The sequence below is a fragment of the Oryzias latipes genome, chromosome 2 (assembly GCF_002234675.1).
Source record: "Oryzias latipes chromosome 2, ASM223467v1".
NCBI lineage: Eukaryota > Metazoa > Chordata > Actinopteri > Beloniformes > Adrianichthyidae > Oryzias > Oryzias latipes.
This window is the reverse complement of record NC_019860.2, coordinates 16,115,950-16,143,124: the sequence shown is the minus strand read 5'-3', so window position 1 is coordinate 16,143,124 and position 27,175 is coordinate 16,115,950. Positions and strand designations below refer to the sequence as shown.

The 27,175-nt window shown below is 41.4% G+C and overlaps 1 protein-coding gene across 4 annotated transcripts in view; it reads right to left on the bottom strand.

Moving 5' to 3' along the window:
• The window catches only part of LOC101163306 (beta-1,3-galactosyltransferase 1-like), a 148,540-nt gene that overhangs the window by 84,149 nt on the left and 37,216 nt on the right, over nt 1-27,175 (bottom strand). For 3 of the 4 annotated variants that reach the window (XM_023965349.1, XM_023965358.1, XM_023965352.1), the window contains one exon: nt 10,633-10,716. The gene's annotated coding sequence lies outside the window, so the exon portion shown is untranslated. Of the gene's footprint in view, nt 1-10,632; nt 10,717-20,319; nt 20,365-27,175 lie in introns of those variants that run through there. The other variant, XM_023965354.1, reaches the window with a different exon arrangement.

Below are 27,175 nucleotides of genomic sequence, written 5' to 3'. Positions count from 1 at the left end.
TCAGCTTAAGATCTTTGGTTTAAACAAAGAAGGGAAAAATGGTTTTACTCAGTTGTTAAATACACAGAGTGTTTCAGCAGTGCCTCTGTATGTATATAGAACATTTTAAATTACAAAGCCATACAGCTTGCAGGCCGAGTGCAAAGAAAATTGTGTTACATTGTGTTGCAGCTTAATCAAGCCCAGCCTGCAGCCTGTTGAAAGGAGCACAGAGAGAAATAGCCACAGGTAAAAGGATTACTCCACTGTTGCAGCTTGCCGCTATCTGTGCGCCCCTCTTCTTTGACTTTTCATTGAGGCCGCCTTCCCCTCCTCCGCCTCTGTCAAAGGCGAGACGAGCCCTTGATGAGCGCACCTTTTGATCTCCGTGAGGTGCCTCTGCTCCTCCTCCTTTCTTTCTCTCATCATCCTCCCTCTCCTCTCCGCCAGGGAGCTGTCAAGAATTTTAAAGGCTCGGTCTGTCCACCGAGTTTCTTCATCCCACCCGGCTACACCTCTAGGCTCTTTCATCGTTGTGAGACACCACCCGAAATCCAGGCATCTGAGGACCTGCCGCTTCCCTCTCCTTAGCTCTGTGGCTGATTAGAGTGGGCCCTTTTCCCCTCTCCAAGTGCGCCTATTATTCCGCATGGCGGGCTTATTCCTCACCGCTAACTGCTGCAATCACCCCACTCAACGATGTAGTGTACGAACCCCGACAACAATCAGGTGCTCCATCCTGCAGCATTGATCCAGTTCCGGCATTAAATGTGCAGAACAACAAGGCCAACACATTCCTCCCCTCTTTTTGTTTATGTATCAAACCGTCAGCGGAAAAACGGCCAATCAATTCTGGGATTGAAGGGAGCTCAATTGCAGCAAACCTTTAACTTGGACCTGAAGTTTACAACATGTGGTTTCCATTCATCATCGCTGAGCAAATCTCAAAGCCCTATTTCACTACAAAGGCACAGTTCGACTAGGGATCCCCGTTGTGGGATTTGCGTGAGTCATCCCTACCATGAAGAAATTGGGCGACTGGGCTGTGCCTCAACAAAGCAATGAGCCGAGGCCCATTCAATCCCCTTGTGTTATTACATATTCAATTAAATTCTCAGTCTGCTCACTGGTAATAGTTATGAATATGCAGGCTGTTAATTTGCTTGTGTCACAGATGAAGGAGACATTGGGGGGTTGACAAAGCGTGTGGGTTGATTGGATCCCTGGTTGCTGCGGGGCACACTGGTGGAGGTTAATGTCTTGCGAGGAAGGACAAAGTGTTCTGGATGCCGCGTTCCTCGCCACGTTGCATCATTGCGAGACTCCTTTGGAGAAAGACGCATCAAGTAATCATTTGGACGCAGCGTGAGGTGTAGAAGAGGCCCGAACAAAGACCGTATTAACCAGCTGACACACGAGGCAGTCGACATGAAATTAGCATCTTCAAGTCTGACATAAAAGGAATTGGAAAAGGAGTTGGTGATGGGGGATTTACAGTTTCGGCTTAGAAAAAAGGTCATTTTTGACACTCACATCACAAACATAAATTTCTGACAGGAATGAGGAGTTCTCATGCGTCAGCTTTTCAAATCAAACTACCAACAGCGCTACTACCAGTTTAGTCCTGTTTTTTTATCATGCAGTCAATAAACGTGTTTTCTTATTAATGAAACTTTCTTTCTAAAGCAAAAAAGTGATGTCACTATTTTTTAATGTAGCTGTCACAAGAACAGGCAGACGGCTGGATTCAAATTCAGCGGGTTTATTAGCTCGGCTAAAACGTCCACAAAGCTAAATCAGGGTCAGGCAGGAGGGGTCAATAACGAGCATTAGAGAGGAAACTAGAGTAGTCAGAATCCAGGCGAGAGTCAGGGCAGGCGGCAGGCAAACACAGTGAGAAACAGGATGAGGAGACAGACATTCATGTCCAAATATAACACTTGGTGAAGAAGGCAGAGTGGCTCAAACATTACTTCGCAATGAGTGTGGCTCTGTGCACAGCTTAAGTAGACTATGATTGATTGAGTGAATGAGAGTCAGCTGTGTGGCATCCAGGAAGGGAACGGTGGGTGTGCTGGGAGATGTAGTCCCTTCAGTACCCTGGAGACTGCTCCCGCCGGTGACCAGTGGGGGAGACAGAGTTCTGACTTCTGACAGTAGCAGACGTAAAAACTTCTAATGACTCTAGACTGTCGCTACCTAATACTAGCACATGTCCACCACCCATTGTTGGAAAAAGCTTGCTGTGAAATATTGAAGCGCTGCAAATCTTGCTCCAGGCTTTTTCCTTCACAGCTCGAATCTGATATATAAAATACTTGGCGTCATAGAATTCCAGCTTGTCACAAACAGCAATTATTAATATCTCCTCCATAAGCAATTTTCAACTGGAATTTTCAACTGGAATTGAAAGAAATGTCAGGCATTTGTGACGACCAAATGCGAGACCCTGACTGGTCAAAAATCCACCTGGTTAAACTTTTGATGCACTTTTAACGGTCACATGTTTTGTACATACTTGCACAGCAACGTGTAATCACAAAAGTTGTGAATCCAGAAGCCCAAAATGCGCATTTACATAGATTTTTCATTGGAAGTGGCCTCTTGTTCGCACATTGCAGACAATGGTGTAAACGAAGCTTTACTCTTTTTGAACTCTAAGCTGAGCTGCAGTCAGTAACTCTGCCCCTCCCACATTAAGCAGAAATAAGCTCATTTGTGGATTTCTGTCATTCCACCGTTTTACTGTATTTCTGTCAATCACTTAATGCATCCATTTATTTTTGAAACATGAAGATTTTACTACAATTATAAAGAGATTACCTCTAAATTTGCACTGTTTTTAGCCACTGTCAATGACTACTGTCAAGTGACGCCACTTGTCTTGCCGTTCGACATGTTTAGGCCTAATGTTTCTAGCAGGAATTCTTGTGTGAGAAGTTACATACAAAGTCAAAACCCATCAATTTTTAGAACCCACTGATTCCTTTTTGGATTCACGAGGTTGCTGGAGCCTATCCTAGCCACTCTCAGGTGAGGGCAGGGTGCAACCTGAACAGGTTGACAGTATGTCAATGTGAAAATCTATTCTCCAAAAGTAGCTTTAGCCTAAGGCATTAATGGATGTCCTAGTTACCCAGGTCCCTGGGTGTCTGGTCAGAATGCCTTCAAGTCGCCTTTTAGGGAATGTGCTTTGAACTGGAAAAAGGCTTCAGGGTTGACTCAAGGCTGAATGGAGGAATCACTTGAAAAGGCTGAGTCAGCCAAACAGCCGATTGCCTTAATGCGTCAAAAAACAAGGAGGATGCGACAGAGCCTGTTCATTGGCTGTTTGTGAAATTAAGCGACATAAAAGAGCTACTATTGCAAAAGAAGGTTTGTTTTTCTCTGATTGGGTCATGTGCAAATATATCAACGTGATTTTTGAGTTATATCCTACAAAATCTAAAATGTGCGTTTAGACAGAATGCAAACAAAGACAAAAGTTTAATAAAAGTTTGACTTTTGTGTGTTCCTTTAAGACTTTTTTGGCCTTTTTATATACCTAAGCTTGAAAGTATATGCTATTTTGCAACATTTATGCTTTCTGATGCTACATAGACATGTGGAAGACCCTCTGGAGTCTCAACATAAAAAAATAAATATTTCAATTACCCAACACCTGTTAAGCACTCGTGGCAAATATTGTTAAAATAGCTAGGCAAGCATGACTTCACCATCCACAGTTGCCTGGCAACCCTTCCAAGCAGTGCAACTAACTTAGCAATAAAAGGTTTTTTTTGTAAAACCAAAAAAAAAAAAAAAATGGCTTCTAATGAATAAGTACTATAAATATCTTGCAGATTCTAAACAGTTAATTGGTAAAATGATGACCACTTTCAGGGAAAATTGCTTCTGAGAATTATGTTCAGCTCTTAAAGATTTCTTTCTTTTACTTTTCAAAACTACAAAGCCCTTTATTTTCTTTTAGGTTTCAAAAGATTGTTTTGCCACTGAAAGGCTTTGAAATGAAAGTGTTTCCTTAACGTCTATGACATCTTTGAGTGAACCGCCAAACATATTCTGTTTAGCTCCTAAATAATCCTTCATCTTCTGTCCTCCCCCGTTGCATATTTCTTCCTTTTCTCTCTGACATGCACTGTTGAAGTTGATGATGGTGACGGAGTGTGGGAGGAAGACCTTTGGCAGAGCGGAGTCGCTCCTGTCACCTCCGCCGCGCCCTGCACCGGGAGCGCTGCCAACGTGGGACTTTTAACCGCTGATTCAGCCAGCACGCCGCCTGGCAGCCATGGTGACGGCCATCGTGGGATGCCGCCGAGTGTCATTAAGTGGCGTGGATGAGTGTCGGTCTCGGCAGGGAATAGCAGCGGTAGATCTCAGCGGAGAGACATCAGCAACAAAGGAGCTTAACTCAGTGGAACAGCTATTATGGGACAGTGATTAGTAAATAATCGTGGAGGTTAACTAAAAAAAAAACAAGGTGCAGCCTCCAAAAACAGTAAGAAATTGGGAATAAAGTGTAGACGAGTGGAGTCAACTATTCCCTGGAAACGCTCTTTGGCGATTTAATAGTGGAGCCACAATCAGAATGACGGCCTTCACAAGGAAAACAAATTACTGATACACAAAGAGCTGCCTCCTTCTCAGTTGACGTTCCGCCCAGAGGAGGTCAGAGCCAATAATGAGGCGCAGGAAGCACGTTTTCCTGTAAACAAACTGAATTTTTCATCGGAGAAACTCATTCAAAGTTCACTTTCAAAGGGAAAAAGTGGAACCACACCAAAAACAACAACAAGTTGGCATAAAAACAAAACCTGAAAAAAAGGATCAGTTTCCCAAAGCTGGAGACATCCAGAGTTCTACAAGTTAAGTACCTAACCCATTAGAAGCTAAGTCACATTCTAGGTTAAGAGCCAGAAGAAAAATGTTTCACCTTTGAGAGACGTTAAGAGCCTGATATGATTTTTCAAGTGCATGTAAAGCTGCAGAGGAGATCAGTAATTACAGTAATCAAGCTGAGAGACAAGTCCCTGAAGGAGGGGCTGGGTTGCGTAAACTGAATGAAAGGGTCGGAGCTTCCGGATATTGGAGAGAGCAGATTTGAACGCAGGGAAGCGAAGGTGTCTGGAAGGTTTAGTCTGTCATTAGACATACTGATGGATTTTCTTTGGAAAAAAATAAAAAAGTTCAAAGGGATATGACGCGCATTCAGGAATTGGCAAAACGGGCATTCTTGGACCCGCATTTAAGCCCATTTGGTTCACACTGCACAAACAGGGAGGGGCTTCTTCCTGTTTTTTTCGTACCGTTTGCTTGCGCATGTGCGCCACCTACAGCAAATTTCACAAATCTTATTGCAGGCATTTTCTTTTACAGCTTCATGTCGATACGTGACTTCAAAAAGTTTGAAATGGTTTAACGTTCAATCCGCGTTCAGTGGCCTTTTGCGAGTAAAGCCTGTAAAGTCCGAAAATGTGCATTTACATAGACTTTTCATTAGAGGTGGACGCTTGAATGCGGGTTTCTGAAGGCTGAGCTGAGCTGAAGCTAGTAACTATGGATACATCTCACTCATGTACAACCTTAGACCTGAGGGTCTGCTAAAATACTGAATCAGTTCAATTTTGAAGTTAAGAATTTGATTTGTTTGATAATTGATTGTTTTTCAACATTTGATTCAAAATCTCGTTTGTTTAATCATTAAAAGCAGTTTAATGCACACACGAGTATTTTAGTCTTATTAATTCTTACAAATAGCTTGTGAAAAATGCTAAATTCTGCACTCAAAAAAACAAGTGCGCACTTATCACTTTAACAGCACTTTTGGGGGACAAAAAAGTGAATAATATGTACGACACACCTGCGCATCACCAACTTCACCTTTGTTTACCCTTACATGTTGTTTAGGAGTTTGCTCTATGGATTCACCAAGTGGTCAACGACCTAGATATCCATCCGTAACGGCAGTTGTGACAATCTAAATTCTTCCCCAACACCTAGAGCTTCCCCCTACCCCTACATTCAGACTTCTAATTCAAGAGTTATGGAAAAATAGTGTCTTCGAATTTGCACTGTGCACCCGCTCGATCTTGTCGATCATCCACATTAGCGAGTAGCTGCCCGCGCTTCGAAAATATATAACAACATCAGTTTTATAATTTTAAAAAGTCGTGGTAAAGCAAAAATGTGCATTTCTGTTCAGACAACACCCATGTGAAGAAATGTGTTCCTATTTCGGACACCCCTGTACCTCCAAACGCACCTATTTGGAGGGATAGAGAGAAGCCAGAGTGGTGTGGGAAGAATTGGGATTCGGTCTAAGACTTTAGTCTTGTCTTTTTTCGTGTTTGGGAATGTTTAGAGCTTGAGGTTCTGACACAGATCCTCCAAACCCAATTCAACCAATCAGAGAAAAATCACCACAGGAAATCCAACTCAGCTCAGACCATGAAAGTACCCCCTCCCTGCCAGAAAGAAACAATGTAAAAGCAGTTTGACAAAAATAACTGAAACTGTGTTCATTTCTAATTCTGGACCTACACACCAAGGATGTTCCTTTCTTTGATTGTTGGCGAGTTTGCTTTGAAATTTGCTAAGCTGCAGCTACAGACTATTCCGGGTGTCCCAAGACGGCACCACGCTCCTAAAATTTGGGATTAAGAAAGCTCTGCTGTGCGGATCAGCAGGATTAGAGGCGCTGTTACTCCTTTGAGACAAAAGCTGAGCAACCCCGCAGACCAAACACAGGAAAAGTTTAGGTCGGGTGAAGGAGGGACAGCTCCTGCACTGCTGTACGCACGAAAACAAACTCTATTCAAAGCAGGAATAGTGTGCACTTGGAAGCAAACAAAACTGCCCACGGCGGAATATCAACAAAAACAAGCTTGAAAACCCCCAACTGTTATTGGAAGGATTTTTCCTATTTTTCTACCACAAAGCTAAAATTGTTCTCTTTGAGCCTCTTTCAACTCTGAAAAGGTTGGAGCAGCTTTGGAGATAAACAAAAAAGTATTTAATGGAAAAGAAACAACAAAAAGCTGAGTTTTATGTCTAGCTGGGCCTTCTTGTGTTGTTTCCTGTAGATTTGTCCACAAAGGAAAAAGTAAAAATACTAGATCTCCTCTCCCTGGTGGTTTTCTTCCTCACCTGAAGCAGCGACAGATGGATTCTCCGCAAATAACCGGGAAGGAAATTAAGAACAACAGCTGTTGCAGCGGTGAGTGGCAAGCGTGGACAAAAAAAAACAAAAAAATAAAAACACAAGGAACGCTGGGAACCAACCTTGCGATTTCATCGCCACACAGGAACGCCTGGATTGACAGTCAGCGAGCAGCTTATTAGGAAATTTCATGGGATTCCTGAAGTGATTATCCTAAAGCTGTCAGGTGCAGTGTGTCAAAAAAAAAAAACACCCCAGGAGGCGGTTGCCATAAAAACTGAACATGTGCTTGTGAGACTGACGGCTGACAGAGAGGCGGGTCCTTTCACCAGTGCACCAGAGCGTGAATGATTCCCCTCGCTTCCATCCATCTAAATCAGATTTGATGCAAATAAGGCGAGCGAACGAAAGAAAATGCACCATCCCGACCCCCCTTCACTATCCGTCCATCGCTTTAATCATCACTTATGAGTGTTTGTCTGAAAACACATATAAAACCATGACAATAGTAAAAGATTTCCATTAGGAGCACTGCATGGGCCTCAGATGTCAACACGACTGGCTGGCAGATAAGGAGGAGGGGCTTATCTGTGGTACTATAAGAACTACAATCCTCCCTGGTTAATGCAAAGGGGTCAGTTGGCTACTCTTTCCTTTATTTAGGAAACAACAACAAAATGTAACTTTTCTAATTTAAGATAATCCACCAAAAATCCAGTGGTTTAGCATCTAAGGTTTACATTTAAGCCGGATAATAGCAAAGCTAGGACTTCACATTTGCACAAAAAAAAGTCCTTAAACATAAACTGTAAGAAAAGTTTATTGAAAATGATGTCCTAAGGAAAGACGCCAGATACTACTTTGAATGGGCCAGTACATGAAGGATTCTGTTTGAAAAATAAAGAAAAAAAGTTTTAAAGAAAGCTGTAAGATAACGTTGTAAATGGAGGCTGTAGGGAAAGTTGTGAAAAAAAGCTACAAAGTATCTGGAAGTTAAGGAAACTTGTTAGGAAAGTGTGAAGGAAATTGTTTTATTATTATCATTGCTTAAATGTATTTGTGTAAATGTATGTTTAAATGTTGACTCAGATTGACCTTTTTACCTCTTCTAAAAACAGTTGTGTGTTTGGTCATCTGCTTCTCATCCCCAGCCAGGAAGAGGGGGTTTTACGACACACTGTCCTCAGCTGATAAGGAATACTGTTTGAACTTAGAATCCACCAAAGGGGTCATTGTATGACACCCCCTAATGAACTTTTTCTCTTTGTCTTGAAAATGTTACCTCCTTCTTGTGTCCTTAATAAAAGCAGCACAGGGAGAGGCAGACCTTTGAGAAGAGTGGTAGACGTTTTCTGTCACTCTTGCTCCTCTCCCTCGTGCATGAGAAACTTGATTCTTGTTGTGGTTTGTTGTTTATAATTGTGTTTTTCTTTAATGTCTAGATGCATTTATCTGACAGAAAGTTTTAAGGAAAGCTATAAAGAAAAGCTGTAAAACCTCACAAATGATCAAGAAGTTAGAAAAGATGCAAGAAAACCTTGCGGGTGAATGGGGCTGTCTGCGACCAAAAGAGGGGTAAACTTGTACGGGGCATGCAGGTTGCTCAAAATTTAAAGATCTTAGAGCGCTCTGTGAGCCTGTAGAGCAAAAATGTTGATGCCCTTATTTCTACGGGCATGCTCTGGGCGACAAATCATAGCGAACACTCATATGGCATGCAACGGTAAGCATGCTACATTTGTACCGGGCATGTGACGCATGTTTTTGATCATGCTAAACTAGCATACTTGAATGTGCGTTTGGCCCACTGGACTAGTGGACTAGGTGTCCGCCACCTACAGCTGGAAAAGGCTTGTGGAGAAACGCTGAAGTGGTGTAAGTGTCGTGAATCTTGCTCCAGGGCTTTTTCTTTCACAGCTCTATTCCGATATACAAAAGACTTGGTGTCCTACGATTATTTTCATCATCAATTCATCATTATTTGACCCTGGGCAATTTGAGTGTCTGACTGGTTAAAGTTCAATCTGGTTTAACGTTCCATGCCCATTCAATGGGCATGCGTTTTGCACGTTGAACCCAAAAACAATCGTACAAAACTAGCGTAGCGATGAGACCACGAGAGTTTTGAACTTGGAACCCCAAAATGGACGCTTACATAGACTTCTCATTGGCAATGGTCGTTGAATGCGCATTCACGAGCTGTGCATGTAAGGGTTAATGTCAGAAGAAGTATGCATTATCACTTTTTAACGCACGCCATGGAAGCAACCGTCCTCCGCGAGATTCGGCGAAGTCCATTAAAAAGTGAAAATGCATACTTCGAAGGCCTTTAACCCTACAGAAACTACATGGAGCTACATAAAACTATATTTTATTCCAGTTTTTCTGCTCACATCAAAACAATCAGAGCAAGGAAATATGTTTTAGTACTTAATATTGTTATTAACATAATCTGGTTTGTGATGGCAAAACGTTAACTTTACTTTTTGAATGACTTCAGTGCAAACACAAAAGTCAAACTGTGTCTAAAATTAAAGAACAATGGATCAAAGCTGGGTCAGAACCCACTGTTAGTTTATTGCATTGCGTCAATTAGAAATATTTTAAAAATCTTGTTAGAGAAAAAGTGAATCTCCTAAACAGATTGGAGCTTCTGACCCTAAATCCAAACCCACGTGGCTCATAGAGGAAGCATGTGGTGTGAGTAAAGTGTTAAAGTCTATGATTATGGCTGAAATATGACTATTTACTGCCCAGGTTCTTTTTTTTAACACTCCCACAGAGACAGAGCTGCAGGGACACCGTCTGTTTGCTCGTCTGGACATCAAGATCCCCTCTACGTAAACAAATCCCCTTTTTTTCCAGTTCTTTTTTCACTTTCTCTACAAAAATCCCTCTTTTTGCCAACTTCTTTTTTTTTTAGCAAAGATATCGGTTTTATAGGCACTGAAATCTTTGGAGCATCACCCTAACAACGTTTCTGTTTGCATCAAGAATTAAAGTTCCAGGAAGTCATGTCTTCCATAAATTTAATAGGAGTTAACACCTTTTAACCCCCATCTATTCCGTCAACGGAAATCAATAAAGACATCAAGTACTTAGGTCACCAATCTAACAGCAGATGGCTTCTTCCTCTGTGTCACCTGAATGTTTGACAAAACTTAACTCTGCTGCTGAGGTGATATGGAGTCACTTTTCCAGGACAACCAACAAGAACAAAAGCGACAAAAAGTCATGCAAATCTAAAAAATCTAAAGTTTTCTATAAATAACCGGAGAATAGGATTCTGAAGTACCAACCATTGCAATCACATCATGAAAAAACGACTTAAACAGACCAAAACTCAAAGTTTCTGTACTTTTATAGTCACCATAACTCACTTTGAGAATGTTCAATACAAGGACCCTTTGGGATTTGGACCAGTTCTTCCGACAAACCATTTACATGTACATAAAAAATATAAAAACGTCAAAGATGTGTTTCTAACTTCCTACCATAATTTGCCGCAGCAGTCACTTTCGGTCTTCTGTTCTGGTCATGAAGTCGTCCCACATCAGAGTTGAGCTGAGCTCTCACACCTGCCGAAAGAAAAGGGTCTTTTAGCAAAAATGAACCATGGCATGGATCAAAACCCCTTCAGTGCATTGTTTTCTTTAGGTTCACGATTTTTCTGCATGTGTACCATTCTCTTTTTTTTGTATCCTTCCCATGTCCTTAAAGACCCACACCAATATAAATAGTGTTTTTGGTGTTAATAACATGTTCTTGTGGCATTTTTTTCATGATGTTGGAAATATATAAAGAAAATTTAGGATTACACAAAAAAATGCCATTTGAAAAATAGCGTATTTGTGAGGTAGAAAATCTACTGGGCTCAAACAGCATGATTATAAAAAAAAAAACAAAAAACACTGCTTTGAAAATAAATCAAAAGATGATCGGAGTGGGTCTTTAACTCCGAACAATCTGTTCCTGGAAAACCTGAATCTGTCAGATAAAACATTTATTTTTAAAATCCAAGTTTCCCGCTTTACCTAAAAACCTTTAAGCCAAACATACATTGACCAATCATCTATAAGAATTGATCGCACCAGACTATTGGGCGGGAAAATCTCAGATGTTTTATGTTTTGAGAAAACTTGTGTTTACCTTCACAATGCTCTGCACTGATGCTGCAGTTTTAACATATTGTTTTTAAATCAGCTTTAAGTTAATGACTCTTTAAAAAAATGACCTTTTCAGAAGCATGGCAGAAGCTGCGCCGCCTAGAAAACCACAACCGGGAAGGTGTTTATCTTCGCTAAGCAGCAGATTTAAAGAAATGTAATTCAATTATTGGTGAGATGAAAAAAAATCAGAAGGCTGGCGAGCCCTAAACTATATCTTAATTAGTCGAAAAAGGGGAAGCTATGGTTTCCCCTTCAAAACCATTGACGTTACACGAGAACTGGATTGAGCACGTGTAACGTCACCCACAGAAAGAGGTTTTCTTCCAGCCCCAGTCAAAAGAAGTCAATGCAGTCTTCATGTGGGAATCAGAAATGGTCAATAAGCAGAGATTTGTCCGAAACGGTCTGAGTCATCGTTTTTATTGCGACCACTCTCGCCAGTCAGGAGTGAGCTTGTTGGGAAACGTTTGACATAAGACCAAATACGTTTATTGAGGCACCTGATTGGCCAGTTTTTAACTTAACTTGCGTGACAGAAAAAAAAAATTGTATTGTCAAGAACATGTTTTAAAAAGGGGGTTTATTCTGACCAATAGAATGACTGAGCAATAGCTGTTTATTTCTCTATGGAATTTTGGGGTACTTCCTGTTTGGAACGCATGGGCGTGGGCGGCGTCACTCAGTCCAGTTCTCCCATAAGGTTAATGGTCAGAACACACAATTACAACAGGCTTTTAATGGAAATTGTCTAAAAGCATAAGCACAGTGTCATGGTAAAAGAAGGGGAGAAAAATTGCTGATTCAGCTCGAACCCATTTGGTACCAAAGTCAGTATTTGGTCTGAGAAGGCTCGACTGAAGCTCAGTTCATGCTGTTACTTATTTATAGGCCTTTAGCTTACATGGACTCTTTGACCTGCATCATGTGGGAACAGCGTCTTGATTCATGAAGCAGAAAATATGGTTTTATCCATAAAAAATCCCCAGAGTGCTCTCTGTCACCTTTATTATTCTCGCCGAAACATTTTCGCAGACGCCGCCTGTGGTTTTTCCGGGGAAACTGGTATTTTTATCCAGCTTTCTTTTGTGTTGACGAAACCGATCCAAATTCCGATGGACGGGATAAAGACCTCTCTGCTAATTCCTGATTTGAGATTAAGCAGGAAAAACAAACTGGGGGGGGGGGTGGAACCGAGTCGGCCATGTCGGCACATGGATCGTCTGTTTCCTGTAATAAGCTCCGCAGGACGTGCCTCCACTGGGTGATGAATGAGCAGAGAAAAGCAATTTCACAAGAAAATGTGATGCAGAGTGATTGTTCGGGCCATTGTGACACTTGTGTGTTTGCGTGGAGGGTTGGACGCTGGCTGGGGGGGACAGATTAGCAGCCGTGTCTCGTGCCAAACTACTCCTCAGCTGCAGCATTTCCACGCTGCTATCTGTATTCATGTATGCACGCTGCAACCAGAGGAGGAGTGGGTTTTCTGCAAAACACAATGTTTTGCTTCGTATGGTTGCCTCTTTCTTTATATTCACCCCCTCGCCATAGCTCGCCTCTGTTTCCGAAGTTTTCATTACCGCCGCTGTTCCACTTCCATATTATGAGAGATCTTAGGAAATTCTCATTTTGTTCCTTTCGGCTTTGTAATGTTGCGTCTTGTGCGGAAACAGCCTTCCTGGAAATAGTAGGCGCGTGATGGTGAAGAGGCGCAAACGTGGCTGCACATCATCATTAGGCTTTCAGCCTCTCCGCTCAATTATGTCCTTCACTGATGAGGTTGTTTGGAGCAGCAGGGCGAACCTAAACGCCCCTCTGTGTTTCCTTGTTCTCTGTTCTCATTCTGACCAAAACAGCCGCCGTGTCAGTGTCCGTCTTTTTGCGAGTATGGCGGGAATGTATGCGGGTTCAAACGTGAAACATCGGCTCCTTGCATTAAAAAGTCTCAGTGTAAAGCTGGGACATTTTAAGTCAATGGACAGACCCAATCATAGGTCCTGTGGAACATTTTGATCATCAGGCGCAGAAGTCATGCCACAGTGCATTTTGGCCATTGCGGCGTGATATTTCCAGAATTTAAATAGATGAAATTTGGCGACGATTTACGTTGCGTCAATCAACCAGGAACGTTGGCCCCTAATGTGTCAATGGGTAGAGTCAAAACTAACGTCTGTGCTTCTCTTCAACTTTCAACAATCATAAAAACTTCCTCTAAATGTATTCTTTTTTTTCCTTCCTTGGAATAATGCGGGACGGCGAGTCGTCAAACGGGGTCACAGAGAGACGGACGTACGGCTAAAGGCGGTACTGAGAGGCGATACTGAAGGATCTCATGAACTGAGACATGGAGAGAAGATTACTGACGGCTTTGTAGAGCCTTTCAAAATAAACAAATCTCATTACTCAACAGTAAACCTGCTGATTTTCAGTGATCCACATGGAAAGAGTCTTCACTGAACTTAAATGCTGGACTCCATCTATCGCTGAACTCTCACCACAGTTGGATGTTTTGGACAGGTTAGATGGTTTTCCCCATCTTTGGGGTTTATGCAGTAGTCAAAAGCTCTATGGTGGGCTGTAATCTGTGGACCTTGCCTCTGGCTCGTCTGTGCTTCTGCTTTTACACTTGGCTATGGACCTTGCCTCTGGCTTGTCTCGCACCCCCAGCCGTCTCCCAACTCCATCTGGATGAAGTCCATCAGATAAACATGTAGTTGTAGAGTTAGATAAGCTAATTCTTCTCTAAGAGTTCTGGTACATCGCTGGTCCGTCCTGGGAGAGGATCCCTCCTTCATTTGGACACCCCTGAGGTTTCTCTTTTTTATTCCAAAATTGTTTTTTACTTTTTTTAAGACTTTTTTCCTTACAGAGAAGGAGGCTCTAAAGTTATGTCTGCTTTCTGCTCCCCAGTGACACACAACTAAATACATGTTTTAATATTTTCTAAAATTGGTGATGGCTCTAACTGAGATGTACCATGACTGATACATGTGGAAAACAGTTTGAATTTTGTTCAGTGTTTGGTTCTTTTTTCTAGTCAAAAAATTACTAATCCATATAGATATCCTTCTGTTAAAAGAATAGTCAAATCAAGTTTGGGTACTTTTAGGTTTTTGGATTGCCCTTAAATCATTTGAACCCTTTTTTTTTCTAACTTAGATGGCAGCAAATCACAAGGAGCTGAGCTTTTATAGAGACATCCTCATGCTTTTATTTCAAAACTGCCAATTAAGATACAGGGAACAGGCGTATTTCAAAACTGCACTTCCTGAAAGGCACTCTTGCAGGACAAAGGCGCACGGTTAATCCTTTGTGACTTCTACTCTCAGCTGCAATTACAGAGGAGGAGATTTTGGACAGCTGCTGATTTCTGGAGAGCCTGCGGAGCCCATAAACGGCGAGCTCCATGAAGTCAATCAAGTGGACCTGCTCCACTCTGACCTGATTGCCGCAAAGCTGCTGATCCGTTGCCCATAGGCCCAGCACTAAGGCTGTAATAATGGCCCTGGCATGGAACTTAATGGTTGTTTACAACCACACTGGATAAGGTGGAAGCTCCAAATGCGCCACGCAGTTTGGGAAATGTTCATGACTGGAGAACGCTCGACTTCAACACACTGAAGAAAAAAACGTTTTTTCCGCCCACTTTTATTTGTTTTATTTTTATTTATTTTACTTCTCTCTTTCACATTTATCCCCTTCAGTTGAAAAAAAAGGCTTTATTTTTAGAAGTAAAATTCATAAACACGTGAAGCTAATTTCTATCAAGTTAAAATCACTGTGTTGGCACATTGAATAACATTTATTGCTTAAAAATACCACTATAATATTCAGTTAGCAGTTTTTAACTGGTTTATTTAAGTATAATTATGAAAAACGCTGTGAAAATATTTGTAGTCTATTAGTAGTAGTAAACCTTTACAGGAGTAGCAAACAAATCAACTTATAAAAAATTGCAAACTATCATAAAGTTCTGGTTCAGTTGTTGGCAACAACACACGTGTTTAAACGTATTTCTTGGTTAAAAACATGTAAATATTGTTATTTTTAACATGAATAACACTAATTAAATAAGGGATTACGCTGTTTTTTTAGCATGAGATTAAATTGAATGGCCTGTATCTTGCAAAATCAATTGTTTTGAGCTTTTAAGAGTATTATAATGTTAATTCCTCACGAAAAGCAATATTTCAATGCATTCTCTGAACATTCCTCCAAAAACCTGCACTCTGAGCACCAGCCCCTCCCAATCCACAAAAACGAGCGGGTCTTTACATTGTTACATATGAAAATGAGGAACAACCTGTGGTAGGAAGAGTCACGGCCCCCAGGCTAACACACACACGCAATGTCTCCGCGGCATGTCTCCGTGGCAACACACAGTATTTTTATATGCACAAATGGACATCTATCTATGCAAAAATTCAGATGTTTGTTATCGTGGGAAAAACGCAGACACACTGCTGAGGCCCGATCCACGTTGACGTCATGGAGTGAAAGGCGGAGCCTCAGAGATCGAGTTGTCTTACTTCCAGGTAAGAAAATTAGCTGTGAAATTAACTCATTACATAAAAAATAGTTCTACAGTGTCTTAAAGGTAATTCAACACACTTCAAGACACAAAGATTCAATATTTTAAGCCTCAGTGTGACAGATTAGCTTCTGTCCTGTCATCAGATTAACAGAAAAATCTTCTATAAGTGTCTAATTCTCCAAGCCTAAGCATTTAATAATAGGTTGTAACATAAATGAAGATCAGAAAAACAACATCACTATTTTATCGTTTCTGACTACCGTCCAGTTGCTTTTTTTTTGTCCTCATGCGCTTTGGCTTTCTTAGCAAAGTTAATGTCTGTGGTGCAGTTTTTAGCTGGCACTTAGAGGAATCAAAACAAATCAATAAATCGAAGCGTGCAACCAGAGCTGCTTTCCTGCTGCGGAAGCCCTACACACAAACTATTTTTACCCCGTTTAGTCTGTCAGATTCCCTCGGCTGTGAGTCGCCCCTGTCATGATTTGAACTTGTCTTGTTTTTGGTCCTTGTTCTGTCTTGTTTCTGTTTCCTGTTTTATTTTGAAAGTCTCCTGTCTTGTCTGTTTTCTTGAGTTTTACTTCCTTTGGTCCCCATCAGCCCTGATCGTGTCCACCTGTGTCTTGTCTGCCCTGTCTGTATTTAAGTCTTGTCTCTGCCTTCCTCCTGGGTTGGTCCATTAGTTATTCCTGTCCTGGTTGTCCTTGTCATGCCATGTTCCTCGTTTCTTGTTCCACGCCACAGTGAGTTTTGTTTAATTTTGTCATCCTGTTCTGCAGCGCCTTTTGTTTGTTCATTAAACCCTCTAGACTCTGATCCTCATGCCTCCACCTCTGCGTCTGGGTCCAACCGGCTCTCGAGCCACCCTGCACCATGACAGCCCCGCTGCTGACAGACAGCTGACCTGCTGTGTGAACATCCCAGTAATTGGAGACTTTCCACTAACAGTCAGGAAATATTCCGATTTTACTTGTGATTTAATGTAAACAGCCATTCCAAGCTGCCTAATGAAGGAAATGTGAACTATAATTGTGCTAAGTAAAGGAAAGTGCAAATCGTGTCTTCTTAATCAAAGAGAATAAAGTTATTCACTTGCAAGTTTTTGGGCCAGATTTCTGGTTTCCAAAAAGTTTAGCTTGTTAACCTTTTAATTTCAAAGTAAGTGAAGGAAACGCAACTCTGAAGAAACGTTGAAGCAACTTCATAGGGAGTGTACAGCATGCCTGAAACTTCTGATTTAATTGGAAATAAAGCAAACTTATTTCCTATTTGTGCAAAAGCACCTGTAAAACTTGGAACAATTATACCATAGCAACACGCTTGGTCAAATTTATACAAGTCTAATCGACATGTATCGATTAAAAAAAAAAATTGCGGCGCTTAATTAGATTTTATTATGTTTAAATCCAAATCTTTAAATAATAGGTTATAATCTTGGGAAAAACATTTTCTTTTTTTTGTTGTTGTTGTTAAATGTAGTTTATGGTCCTCCATTCAGAACCTGCTGAATCTCTTTTTGTTTCTAAAAACTGTGCAGCCCAAAATATATAATCATTAATGCTAACTGCTGTTGGTGCTGTCAAAAAACAGCCGGGTCAGAGAGTAAACAGCATTAGCTGAAAAACTTTGTCTTGCAGTGCACACATACAGTCCAGGGGCCTCATTTATAAAACTTTGCGTAGTATTTGCGTCAGAAGTGGCGTACGTTCATTCGGATTTATAAAACCGTGCGCACGCACATCGTACGCATCTTTCCCTTAATAAATCACAACCAATTCTAAATGCAGCGCAGCTTTTGCGGCTTCATGACACGCCCATAGTTGCCCATAAATAGTCCTTGAAACACCCACAAATGAATATTCATTGATTGGGAAACCACAGCAAACACAGGGAGGAAATAAAAAAAAACGTAACTTGACTCAATGTGAAGTAGAAGTTATCGTTGGCGAGGTGGAAAAGAGGAGAAAAATGTTGTTTGGAGGGCACAGTGTGGGCATTACTAATGCCAAAAAGGCACGTGAGTGGCAGACAGTGGCAGACGCCGAAAATGCTGTAGCCTCACAACCTCGGACCGTGGCCGAAATAAAAAAGAAATGGTCGGACAGCAAAGTCGAGGCGAAAAAACTTCTAGCGCTCCATCGGGAAGAGGGGGGGGGGGGACCGGAGCGCCATATGCACCGGGTGACACGCGTAGTTCCTCCGAGTGCTCCTCTGCCCAAAAGCCCGCAGAGGTCCAAGAGGACGGCTGGAGGAAGTCGGAACCGGCTCATAAGCCACTCGTCCTCGTTTGCCAGCAAGTCTTCTTGCTGTCTAAAGATGCGTTCACTCCGAATTCTTCCATTTGCCACATCTTCTAAGAGCGCAAGATCAGCCATTGTGCGTCATTACGCATTGTGATGGGGCATTTTATTTCCATCCATTTAATTCCATCTGACAAGCTACAGATGTCGGTAATAATCGACGTGGAAATGGGAAATTGATCAGCGCAAATGTAATTTCTTGTTGCTTTCTGAATGGTTGAGACATATGCCATACATTGTTTTATCAAAAATAAAACAAACTAAAGGCATATGCATGAATACCATAATTCCGTAGCTTATGAAGAAATGTTTTACTATGAAAACAACTTTCCCCAGTGGACAATTAGTACATCTGTCCGTCCGTCCGCACGCCCGCCCGCACCTATATCTGCTCCGCCAGACGGACACATTAACGAGAATATCAGTTTTGTACATTATTTCGTTCTGTCAACTATATTATTTATGAGGATGAATTGCACAAAATGCCAATATTGCAGAATATATTTCACTTTTCTTTTTGCAAATATGTGTTCATTTGAATTTCTGTTGTAATTTTCGTTTGATTTTTTTTGTTTGTTTCACTGCTGATCGATCAAACGGGTGTTCGTGTAGGCTGTTAATTGTAAGACTTGCTTTGTGAAGTCTTCATGTTATTTATGAGAGGCAGGATTGTCATTTTCACTTTCACGTGTTTCTTCCGGTGTCGCCGTTTCTCATTTCACCCGTTTTTGTGCGAACGCCTGGGTCAGAGTTTGCGTGAAGGACCGCACATTTTCCCGTCAAGTTTGCTTTTTATAAATCTCAACTATTGCGTAGAGAGTGGCGTACGCCTTCTTTTGTGCGTACGCAACGTTTATAAATGAGGCCCCTGGTCTCTATAAGCCAATCCTCTGTTGTCAACAGGATTTGCGTCAGCACACAATCCCAGTTGGAGAGTCCCATGACTGATTTGGCTTTGGTTTTTAGGTCGGACACCCTTCCTAACAAAACCTTCTTTTGATCCAGACTTGGGACAGGCACACAAAAACTAGGATTGCCGTGGTTGGATTCTTTTTGTGTGCACCGATTTATGTAGGTCTCCAGAATAAATCGCAGATTTATCGTTATCACGATATTAAGCTAAGCAATATGCATATCGCAAAAGACTGCCAAAAATGCGATAAATGTGCTAAAACAATCGTTTGGCAACTCCAAGTATTTACCGAATCAAATAAATCCCTTTATGCATTTGACCAATCGGATGGAGCCCTACTCTGTTAAACTCGCCGCTGAAATGATTAAGCACCCAAGTGACATAAATTCAATTTTTTCAAAATAAAATATTTTTCACAAAAAAAGATAGCTTACACTCATAGGAAACCTTACTAAAACCGCCAAATTGACGCGAAAACCGCCGGAATCATATTTTCCCTGCAGTATCAAAATATAAACCACACAAATCTGGGGGAAAACCGCAGAATCTGGCAACACTGCTGGAAGATGCCCTTCCTTGTTTGGCTCATCTGTGACACACCGACACAGTGGCCGGATTGGTCACGTGACTTTTCCTGAAGCGATACGCACATCGACACAGGGTTTCACTCTATGAGCTCGACACATGAGCTGATGCGTCGGTGTTGCTGCACCCATCACTAGTCCATACCTGGACACAGGCCAGTACAACAGGAGACATGGAGGAGGGCATAGGAGAGCAACAACCCTGCATCAGGACCTCTACCTCCTCCGTAAAATGACCTCCAGCAGGCCACAAATGTGCTTGTGTCTGCTCAAACTGTTAGAAACAGACTCCATGAGGGTGGTATGAGGGCCCGATACCACAGGTGGGAGTTGTGCTTCCAGCCCAACACCATGTTAGACATTTGGTATTTGTTAGAGAACTTCAAGATTGGCAAATTCGCCACTGGCGCCCTGTGCTCTTCACAGATGAAAGCAGGTTCACAGTGAGCCGAGGTCCAAAAAGCGTCGCCACAGAGAAAGTTCTTCTGATGGGGCCTGAGCAGGATTTATTTCCTCGGATTCCAATGCTTTGTTTTTTTTTCTGGCGGCGCCTCAACACTGTTATTCTCATGTTTAATTACATTTACTTCAGGCACTTAAGTCTGCTTCCATAAATCACCAAAGTTACCCAACATTTATGGAGTTTTCTGAATTAAGAGCCATTTGAGTTGGACTAAAAAGACCTACTGTGAGATGCTGTTCTTCAGGGTTCATTAGGTTTTCAGATTCGGTTCTTGCGTTGAGTGGCACACACCTGCTTTTAATTAGAAATCATCTCAGCTGGTTCCTGTTCACTGATTACCCCTACAGTGTATAAGTCTGTCTTTTTTTTTTCTGCTCCAAGGCAGATCTTCTCGGCAGTTGAGTTTGGTCCTTGGCGCTTTCAAATGTTAGTTTGTGGTTGTTTTTGTCCAAATTCACTGGTTTGTTTTGCTCTCGATACTGAATATTTCTTGAATCTGCAAGGTTTTTGGGAATATAAAAACCATGTGTTTGGCTCAGCAAACATTAGAATAGTAAAACCACCCAACACATGGAGGAGCTGGGTTGCATAATGGTTGGTTAATCGTTCAAATCCTAGACTGTAGACCACCCCCACCCTTTGACCTCTTGGCTCAGTTACGAAAGCTGTTGTTTCAATAAAGATTCACCAACATAAAATCACTTTTGTCTCTATTTCTAAAACCATCTATTATCAAACCGAAGTCTTGCTTGACTGATGGCAGCTTTCCAGACTGAAACTCAGTAAGATGGGTTTTTGGAAGGTAAAGCCACACTATGGAGGTTAGAGATGCCAAACTAAACATCAGAAATGAATTTAATGTAAAAAAAAAAAAAAAAAAAGGCAATAATTTGTGTTTCTTTATTTTTTTTGCCCAAACACTCTTTAAAATAGAGATTGGCTGTTGGTATTTCTTTTACTGTTCTTAAAAAGTTGTCAGATTGTTTTTTTTCTTTTTCCGTGAGCTCCTTTTTGTAAGCACAAATCCACCTGTGATCACTGAGCAGCTTTATTGGAACCACTGGAGTCAACAGCTTTGCTCAAGGGCCCTACTGTACATTTAAAACACATCTGGAGTTCCTCAAACACTGAATAAACTCACTCTGGTTTAATCCTGCTGGTCCTGAACTTTAATGTGCTGAAGGTTAAGTTTTGACCCAAATTATTTCCTTTAACCACTTTGTAAATTAGGTACTTGGGCTGGAAAAAACTGAATGGTTGAAATAATTCATCAAAAAACAACAGCAGAGTAGCTTGATTTCCATCCAAAGTCTATGTTGCGCCTTCATGAAATACCATTTTTGTGTGGACAGTAAAATAGTAGGGCCTATGGTGATCTTCGGGCTAATGGGCGCTGCTGCACGATGAAGGCTGAATTCAGAAGCACTGTGGTTTATTGATAACTCTGTTCTATCTATCTGCGACGCCATAATCGTACATCCCAGGCGGTGCCAAGTCTTATCTGGAGAATGTGATGTTAACAGCAGAGCCTCTAAATGATCTGACGTACGCGCCCAGAGGGAGGTATAAAGGCAACAGTGCCAGGCTTTGTGCCCTTGACTGGATTTGAGATCCAAACAGATCCTGGAATGACGCACGGGCCATTAGAGATGGAGCTGCGACACCGCCCCTTGCTGGTTCACCAGCATCTCTGCATCTCCTGATTTATTAATGGGCCAGGCTCCTGCTGATGGATCTCGGGAGACGCAACGCATTGAAACAAACTGTTTTCTCTGAGAACTATACAAATTGCTCATCAAAGCCACAACATGGGACCTCTAAACATCAATCTGTGGGAGCGGCGATGGTTCCATAGAGGGCTAATGTTTTTGTTTTTTCTCAAGGACATCAGGAAGACGAGTTGAGTCGTTTCCATGTTTGCTTTGAATAAAGCCCTGACTATCGAGGCAGAGGCTTCTGGATTTTTCAACATCCCTTAAGGTCCCACTTCGATCATCTTTTGCTCTTTTTTTGAAAAGCCTTCCAAGTGGTCTTTTAATTCTCATTATCTCTGTTTTAGCCAAAATCAAAAAAACTGTGTCATTTTCTAGGACAGTTTCTGCAGAGCGACAGTAAATCATGAGAAATTCACCACAGAGTTGTGAGCGAGACCATTGGAGCAGAGCCACCCCGCCCCCCTTCCCGTCACCAGTAAGTGAGAGCTATCTATATACACTATCTCCTGCTTGCTTATTGCCCCTCACATGGTATTATTTTGTGTTTTTACCTCCTAATTTTAAAGAATTTGAATATTAGCCATTAACGCGCAAGTAAACTCTGGTTTTGTTTAGCGAAAGTGTGAATGCAGAGGGAATTCTCAACGAGAAAGATGGTTTTTATTCATGTTTTTCTTCCGGGTCTATGGTGGTTTTATGAAGCACCGCTCCAAGAGGGCTGCTGTTCCGGGATTGACCTCTAAAATCAGATGTTTTAGCAAACCAAATGCAAATGTTTAAGAGGAAAAGAGAGCCCAGAAACATCTTTTATAGGGTTGCAAGACGTTGGCCAAACATGACGAAAACCAAACACAAAAATGCTTGACTTAACCCTTTGAATACCCAAAAATTAAAACTGCGAACTGGGAAGAGCCCCGGACACCAGGCGCTCTCCTGCAAGCCCCAACCCCAGGCCTGGCTCCATAGTGGGGCCCGGTGACGCCAAACCGGGCGACGTAATCGGGTCCTTGGTATTACTCTTCATCAGCTCCATTTCAGTTTGAAATGAATCTATTTGTCTATTTGGATCTATTTTTCTGCAAGTGAATTTATCAGAATAGAGCGGAGGAGGAAGCTTGTACCCCGCTCAGCGTATTTTCTACGTCTCAAATACATTCTTTTTCAAAATGCCTTTTTTTTGTCTGTTCCTGATTCACACTGATTTAAATAGAGAAATACTCAGAAATGCAATTATTTAGCTAAAGTATCCTAATATAAATCCTCCATCAGAAACGCCACAAGAACATGGTGAAAATTTTCATTGGAGTGGTTCTTTAAGAATCATAATCGGGTTTTATTCAAATGAAACAGGTTTCCGTCTGGTTCTGGGCAAGTATCTCGTATTAGACACACTCTTGTTCTAAATGATATTCTGTGATGGAAATCCACCCCTCCCCACCCTGCATATGGAACGGATCCATAAATGTGCAACACCACTTTGGGAATAAATTAGAGGTGCTGCTGGCTGAATCCAAATGACCATGTTAACCTTTGCTAACAAAGTTCCACTGACATTCAATTTTCAAGGAGAAGTGAGAAAAAGAGGGCTCTCTGTAATTTTCTTTTTACACCCAACTGTTCTAATAATTTCCCACCCTTGTGTTCACAGATTTTCGTGTCTAATTAGGAGGAGAGTTGGAGGACGAGGCGTCTGAATTTCAATAAATTACCAAAGACAGGTTTAATTCGACTTGAGCATGTGCAGAAGAGGTGTGGTAATTACTCAATGTGCTGATGAATCTCAATGGAGATGTGAACAATGAATCTTGGATTAGTAGTTTTTTTTTTTTCTGTCTTTGATGCAATAGAACTCAAAGAAAATAAGTTGCTTTAAACTACTCCAAACATATAGAGATGCACATAAAGTTACATCAGAAGCAACATTTTAAAGACTTTGAACCGATAATCACCCACCTGAATGTTGGGTTTCATGACTATACTCAAGACTGGGAATATTCGCATCACATGTAATGCTACATTTGCATGCCCCTCTGTAACACGCCTTCCAGCAACCACTTCCAATGAACAGTCGATGTCGATGTAAATTCTGTTTTCAAAACTCTCACATTCACGTTTTCGGGCTCTACGTAGAAAATATCCGGCCATTGAACGCACATGGAAAGTGGAACCAGGTTGAACTTTGATCAATCAGGGACTCCGATCTAGAAGTAGCGTATGGATGGCGTCCCTTTGGATTCACAGAAGTGCCAACCGTTTGAAAACTGACCAAGAAGGGGAAATTAATCAATTGTATGACACAGTCATAAATTTGAAAAGAGCTGTGAAAAAGAAAAGCCTGGAGAAAGATGTGCGACATTTCGCCCCAAGCCTCTGCCAACTGTAGGTGGTGAAGATGCTTTAGTGTCGGGTAGCGATAGACCCGATACAGTAAATGTTCAAGAACCCACGATATTGAATCTGTGACACATGTCTGATGTCAATGTAGCTTAATGGCTGAAGGAGCATTTACAGTGAAATATGCTCTCCTTAGCATTTTCCCTACTGCCCTGTCAGCTTAGGTTGGTCTTGGGACAATAGCTGGGACATTCTGCTGAAAGGTTGTCTCTTCCAGAACAACAGGCTGTTGGATTGGGATTTATCCCAATAGCAGAATGAAAACAGCAAATGTGTTTACTGAAATGGAAACTGGTATACAAATACTGGCACACATGTCATAAAACAAGATAAAAAAAACCACAAAGCTATGTCACACACTGACATTTAGAATTATTGTAATTTTACAGCTATTGTATAATTTGTCATGGACACATTGGCTAATTTGTGGTTTAGCGATCTGCTAGTGAGGTCAAAATTTGCCACGCCTCAGTGCTTCACACAATCAAAGCAGTGCCGGATGCATTTCAATTATCAGAAGACTACGTCATGCTCTCTGGTTTACACTTTACAGGCTTTTTGACTAATCCCAGTTTTAAACCTCGTCTACAGAACAGTTTTCCGTGTGTGCCCACCTGGTCCTACCTTCACAAGCCTGCTGAAAATCCTCCGTTACCTCCAAGCTATGCCACATCAGTGAGTCTCACCACGACTCCTAGCCACGCCACGACTCCAAGCCTCGCCACGTCTCAGAGCCACGCAAATCCTCTCAGCTGCACATCAAGAGTCGCTTCGCCGTTGAAAGAAAACAACATCCAGACTTACCTGCTGATCCTCATCAAAATATGGACAATAAATCATTTAATCCTACTCCATCTCCTGTTTTCCTTCCGGGTTTCAATAATTGGGTCTACTCAGCTTTGCTGATCATGACAGTTTTTTTTTTTTAATAAATGATTTGATACCTGAAATGATATGGAATTACCTTTTTGTAAACAATGGATTCAGTTTGTTTATAAATGTATTTATATATTACTCACTCCAGGATTTCATTTCTTTTATCTATTTCATGTTTGCAGCAAAATTAATAGCTTGGAATTTCTTCTCTCTATCAGCATTATTCAAAGGTTGTCAATTAATTTTTATTTTTTTGGTGGATGGAGAAAACATGCTTTTTATTTTGTTGCAAATGACAAAAAGAAAAAAAGTAAAAAAAAAAAAAAAAACACATTAAATTTGACAGAAAAAAAGTATACATCCTCTAAACCTGTTTTGTTTCCGTTAAGGGTCATAGGGTTGCTGGAGCCTATCCCAGCCAATGATGGATGAAGGTGTGCAAACACCCTAGATGGGTTGCCAGTCTATTGCAGTGGGAAAAAAAACAACAACTTTGTACACAATTATTGAGTTTAAATTGTCTTTCAAATGACAGTAAACCAATGCCACTCTTCTGACGTGATGCTAATCCATATCTGCTAACCACACTAGCAATGAACCGTACCGTTTCTGTTTCGCCCCCAAAAATCCACCTTTATCATGGTAGGGAGAACACGTCAATGTAAGGGTGGGGTCATAGGATAGCACAAGGGTTAAAGGTGAAAGGAGGCCACTTACATTGGAGAAAAACACAGGTCAAATTCCCTGTGTGTTCTATATAACCAAGTCTCTCTTAGGAGCTATTGTTATACAATCTGCAAACCTGAACATGATGGCTATTTTATAGCAATCATACAAATCTAAGTCAATTTTATTTTTCCAACCTGAACAAGTTTTTCAAAGTTTAAGATGAAACAGAGTTTTATCAAAGCATTTTTTAACATTCCCCCTGATTCACCAACTAATTCCTTGCTGTCAGGCCTTTAAAGCCATCTATTGCAAAGTTTTTCAAATCAAAGGGCAAATTTTTTTTTTTTTTACCAGGAAATTCCATTGAGACTGCATCTCTTTTTCAAGGAAGACCTGGGCCAAAAGGCATCAATACAAAATAAATACAGTTAAAAAACAACTGAAATTAAATACATTACAAAATTTCCCCACCAACTCAATTAATAGGAGCTGTGATGTCACAGAATGAGCATTTGAAGCTTCGCGTCCAGGCTTGACTGCTGTCCATTTCCCATAATTACTGTGTCACGCTTGTTGCTCGCAGAGCTCAGCCAGGCTCCGCTGGGGCTGTCGCCGGTCCCCCTCCATCAGCCGAAAGGGCCTGGAAATCAGCCAAGGACGTGGAGGGTGATGCAGTTGGCGTTCCTGCGTCTCACAGCACAGTAAACGGGAGGGTAGGTGTGTGTGTGTGTATGCAAATGAAGGGGTTTAACAGCAGATGGTGACCTGTCTCGGAAGCTTCCGGAATGATGTCCAGGGACAACAATGGCAACGTTTCCCCTCTTCCTGCACGCTTTATTGGGGATTGATATTCTCCTGCATATTGATCAAAATGTCAAATTCCTCTCTAAAATGTCACCACAGAAATAACATCAAATAACACTCCTGGAAGCAAACCTTCCTGGGGCCAGAAATGAACTCCACAATGCATTTCAGAATAAACCAGTATTGTGACAAACGTTGGCTGCTGGCACACTAAGCCCAGGATTTCAATGGCTTCTAAGTGTAAAGAGCATTATAAAGGCATACACTGGAGATTAGGCTTGTAATCTTTTTTGACAACCTCACTGTCATCGATTATTAAGCCCCCAATCTATAATCCCAAAAGCGCACACAACAGACACCTTATAGTGGGAAAGCCTCTGTGAACATTCATTCAGTCATTGTCAACAACCTTTCCACAAACGCAAACAAGCCTTACTACATTTATGTGTGCGTTTCGGGAAGCATTTTGTCTGCTCGAGTCAATGTGACTTTTTATTCCTTTGTAATAAACAAGCAAGCGTTCTTTCAGAGTCGGTTCATTTCTGTTATTGAGGCGAAAACTGAAACACAGCTGGGATGAAATGGCAGGCAAGTTTTGGCTGGAGTCGCAAACAAAAGTATG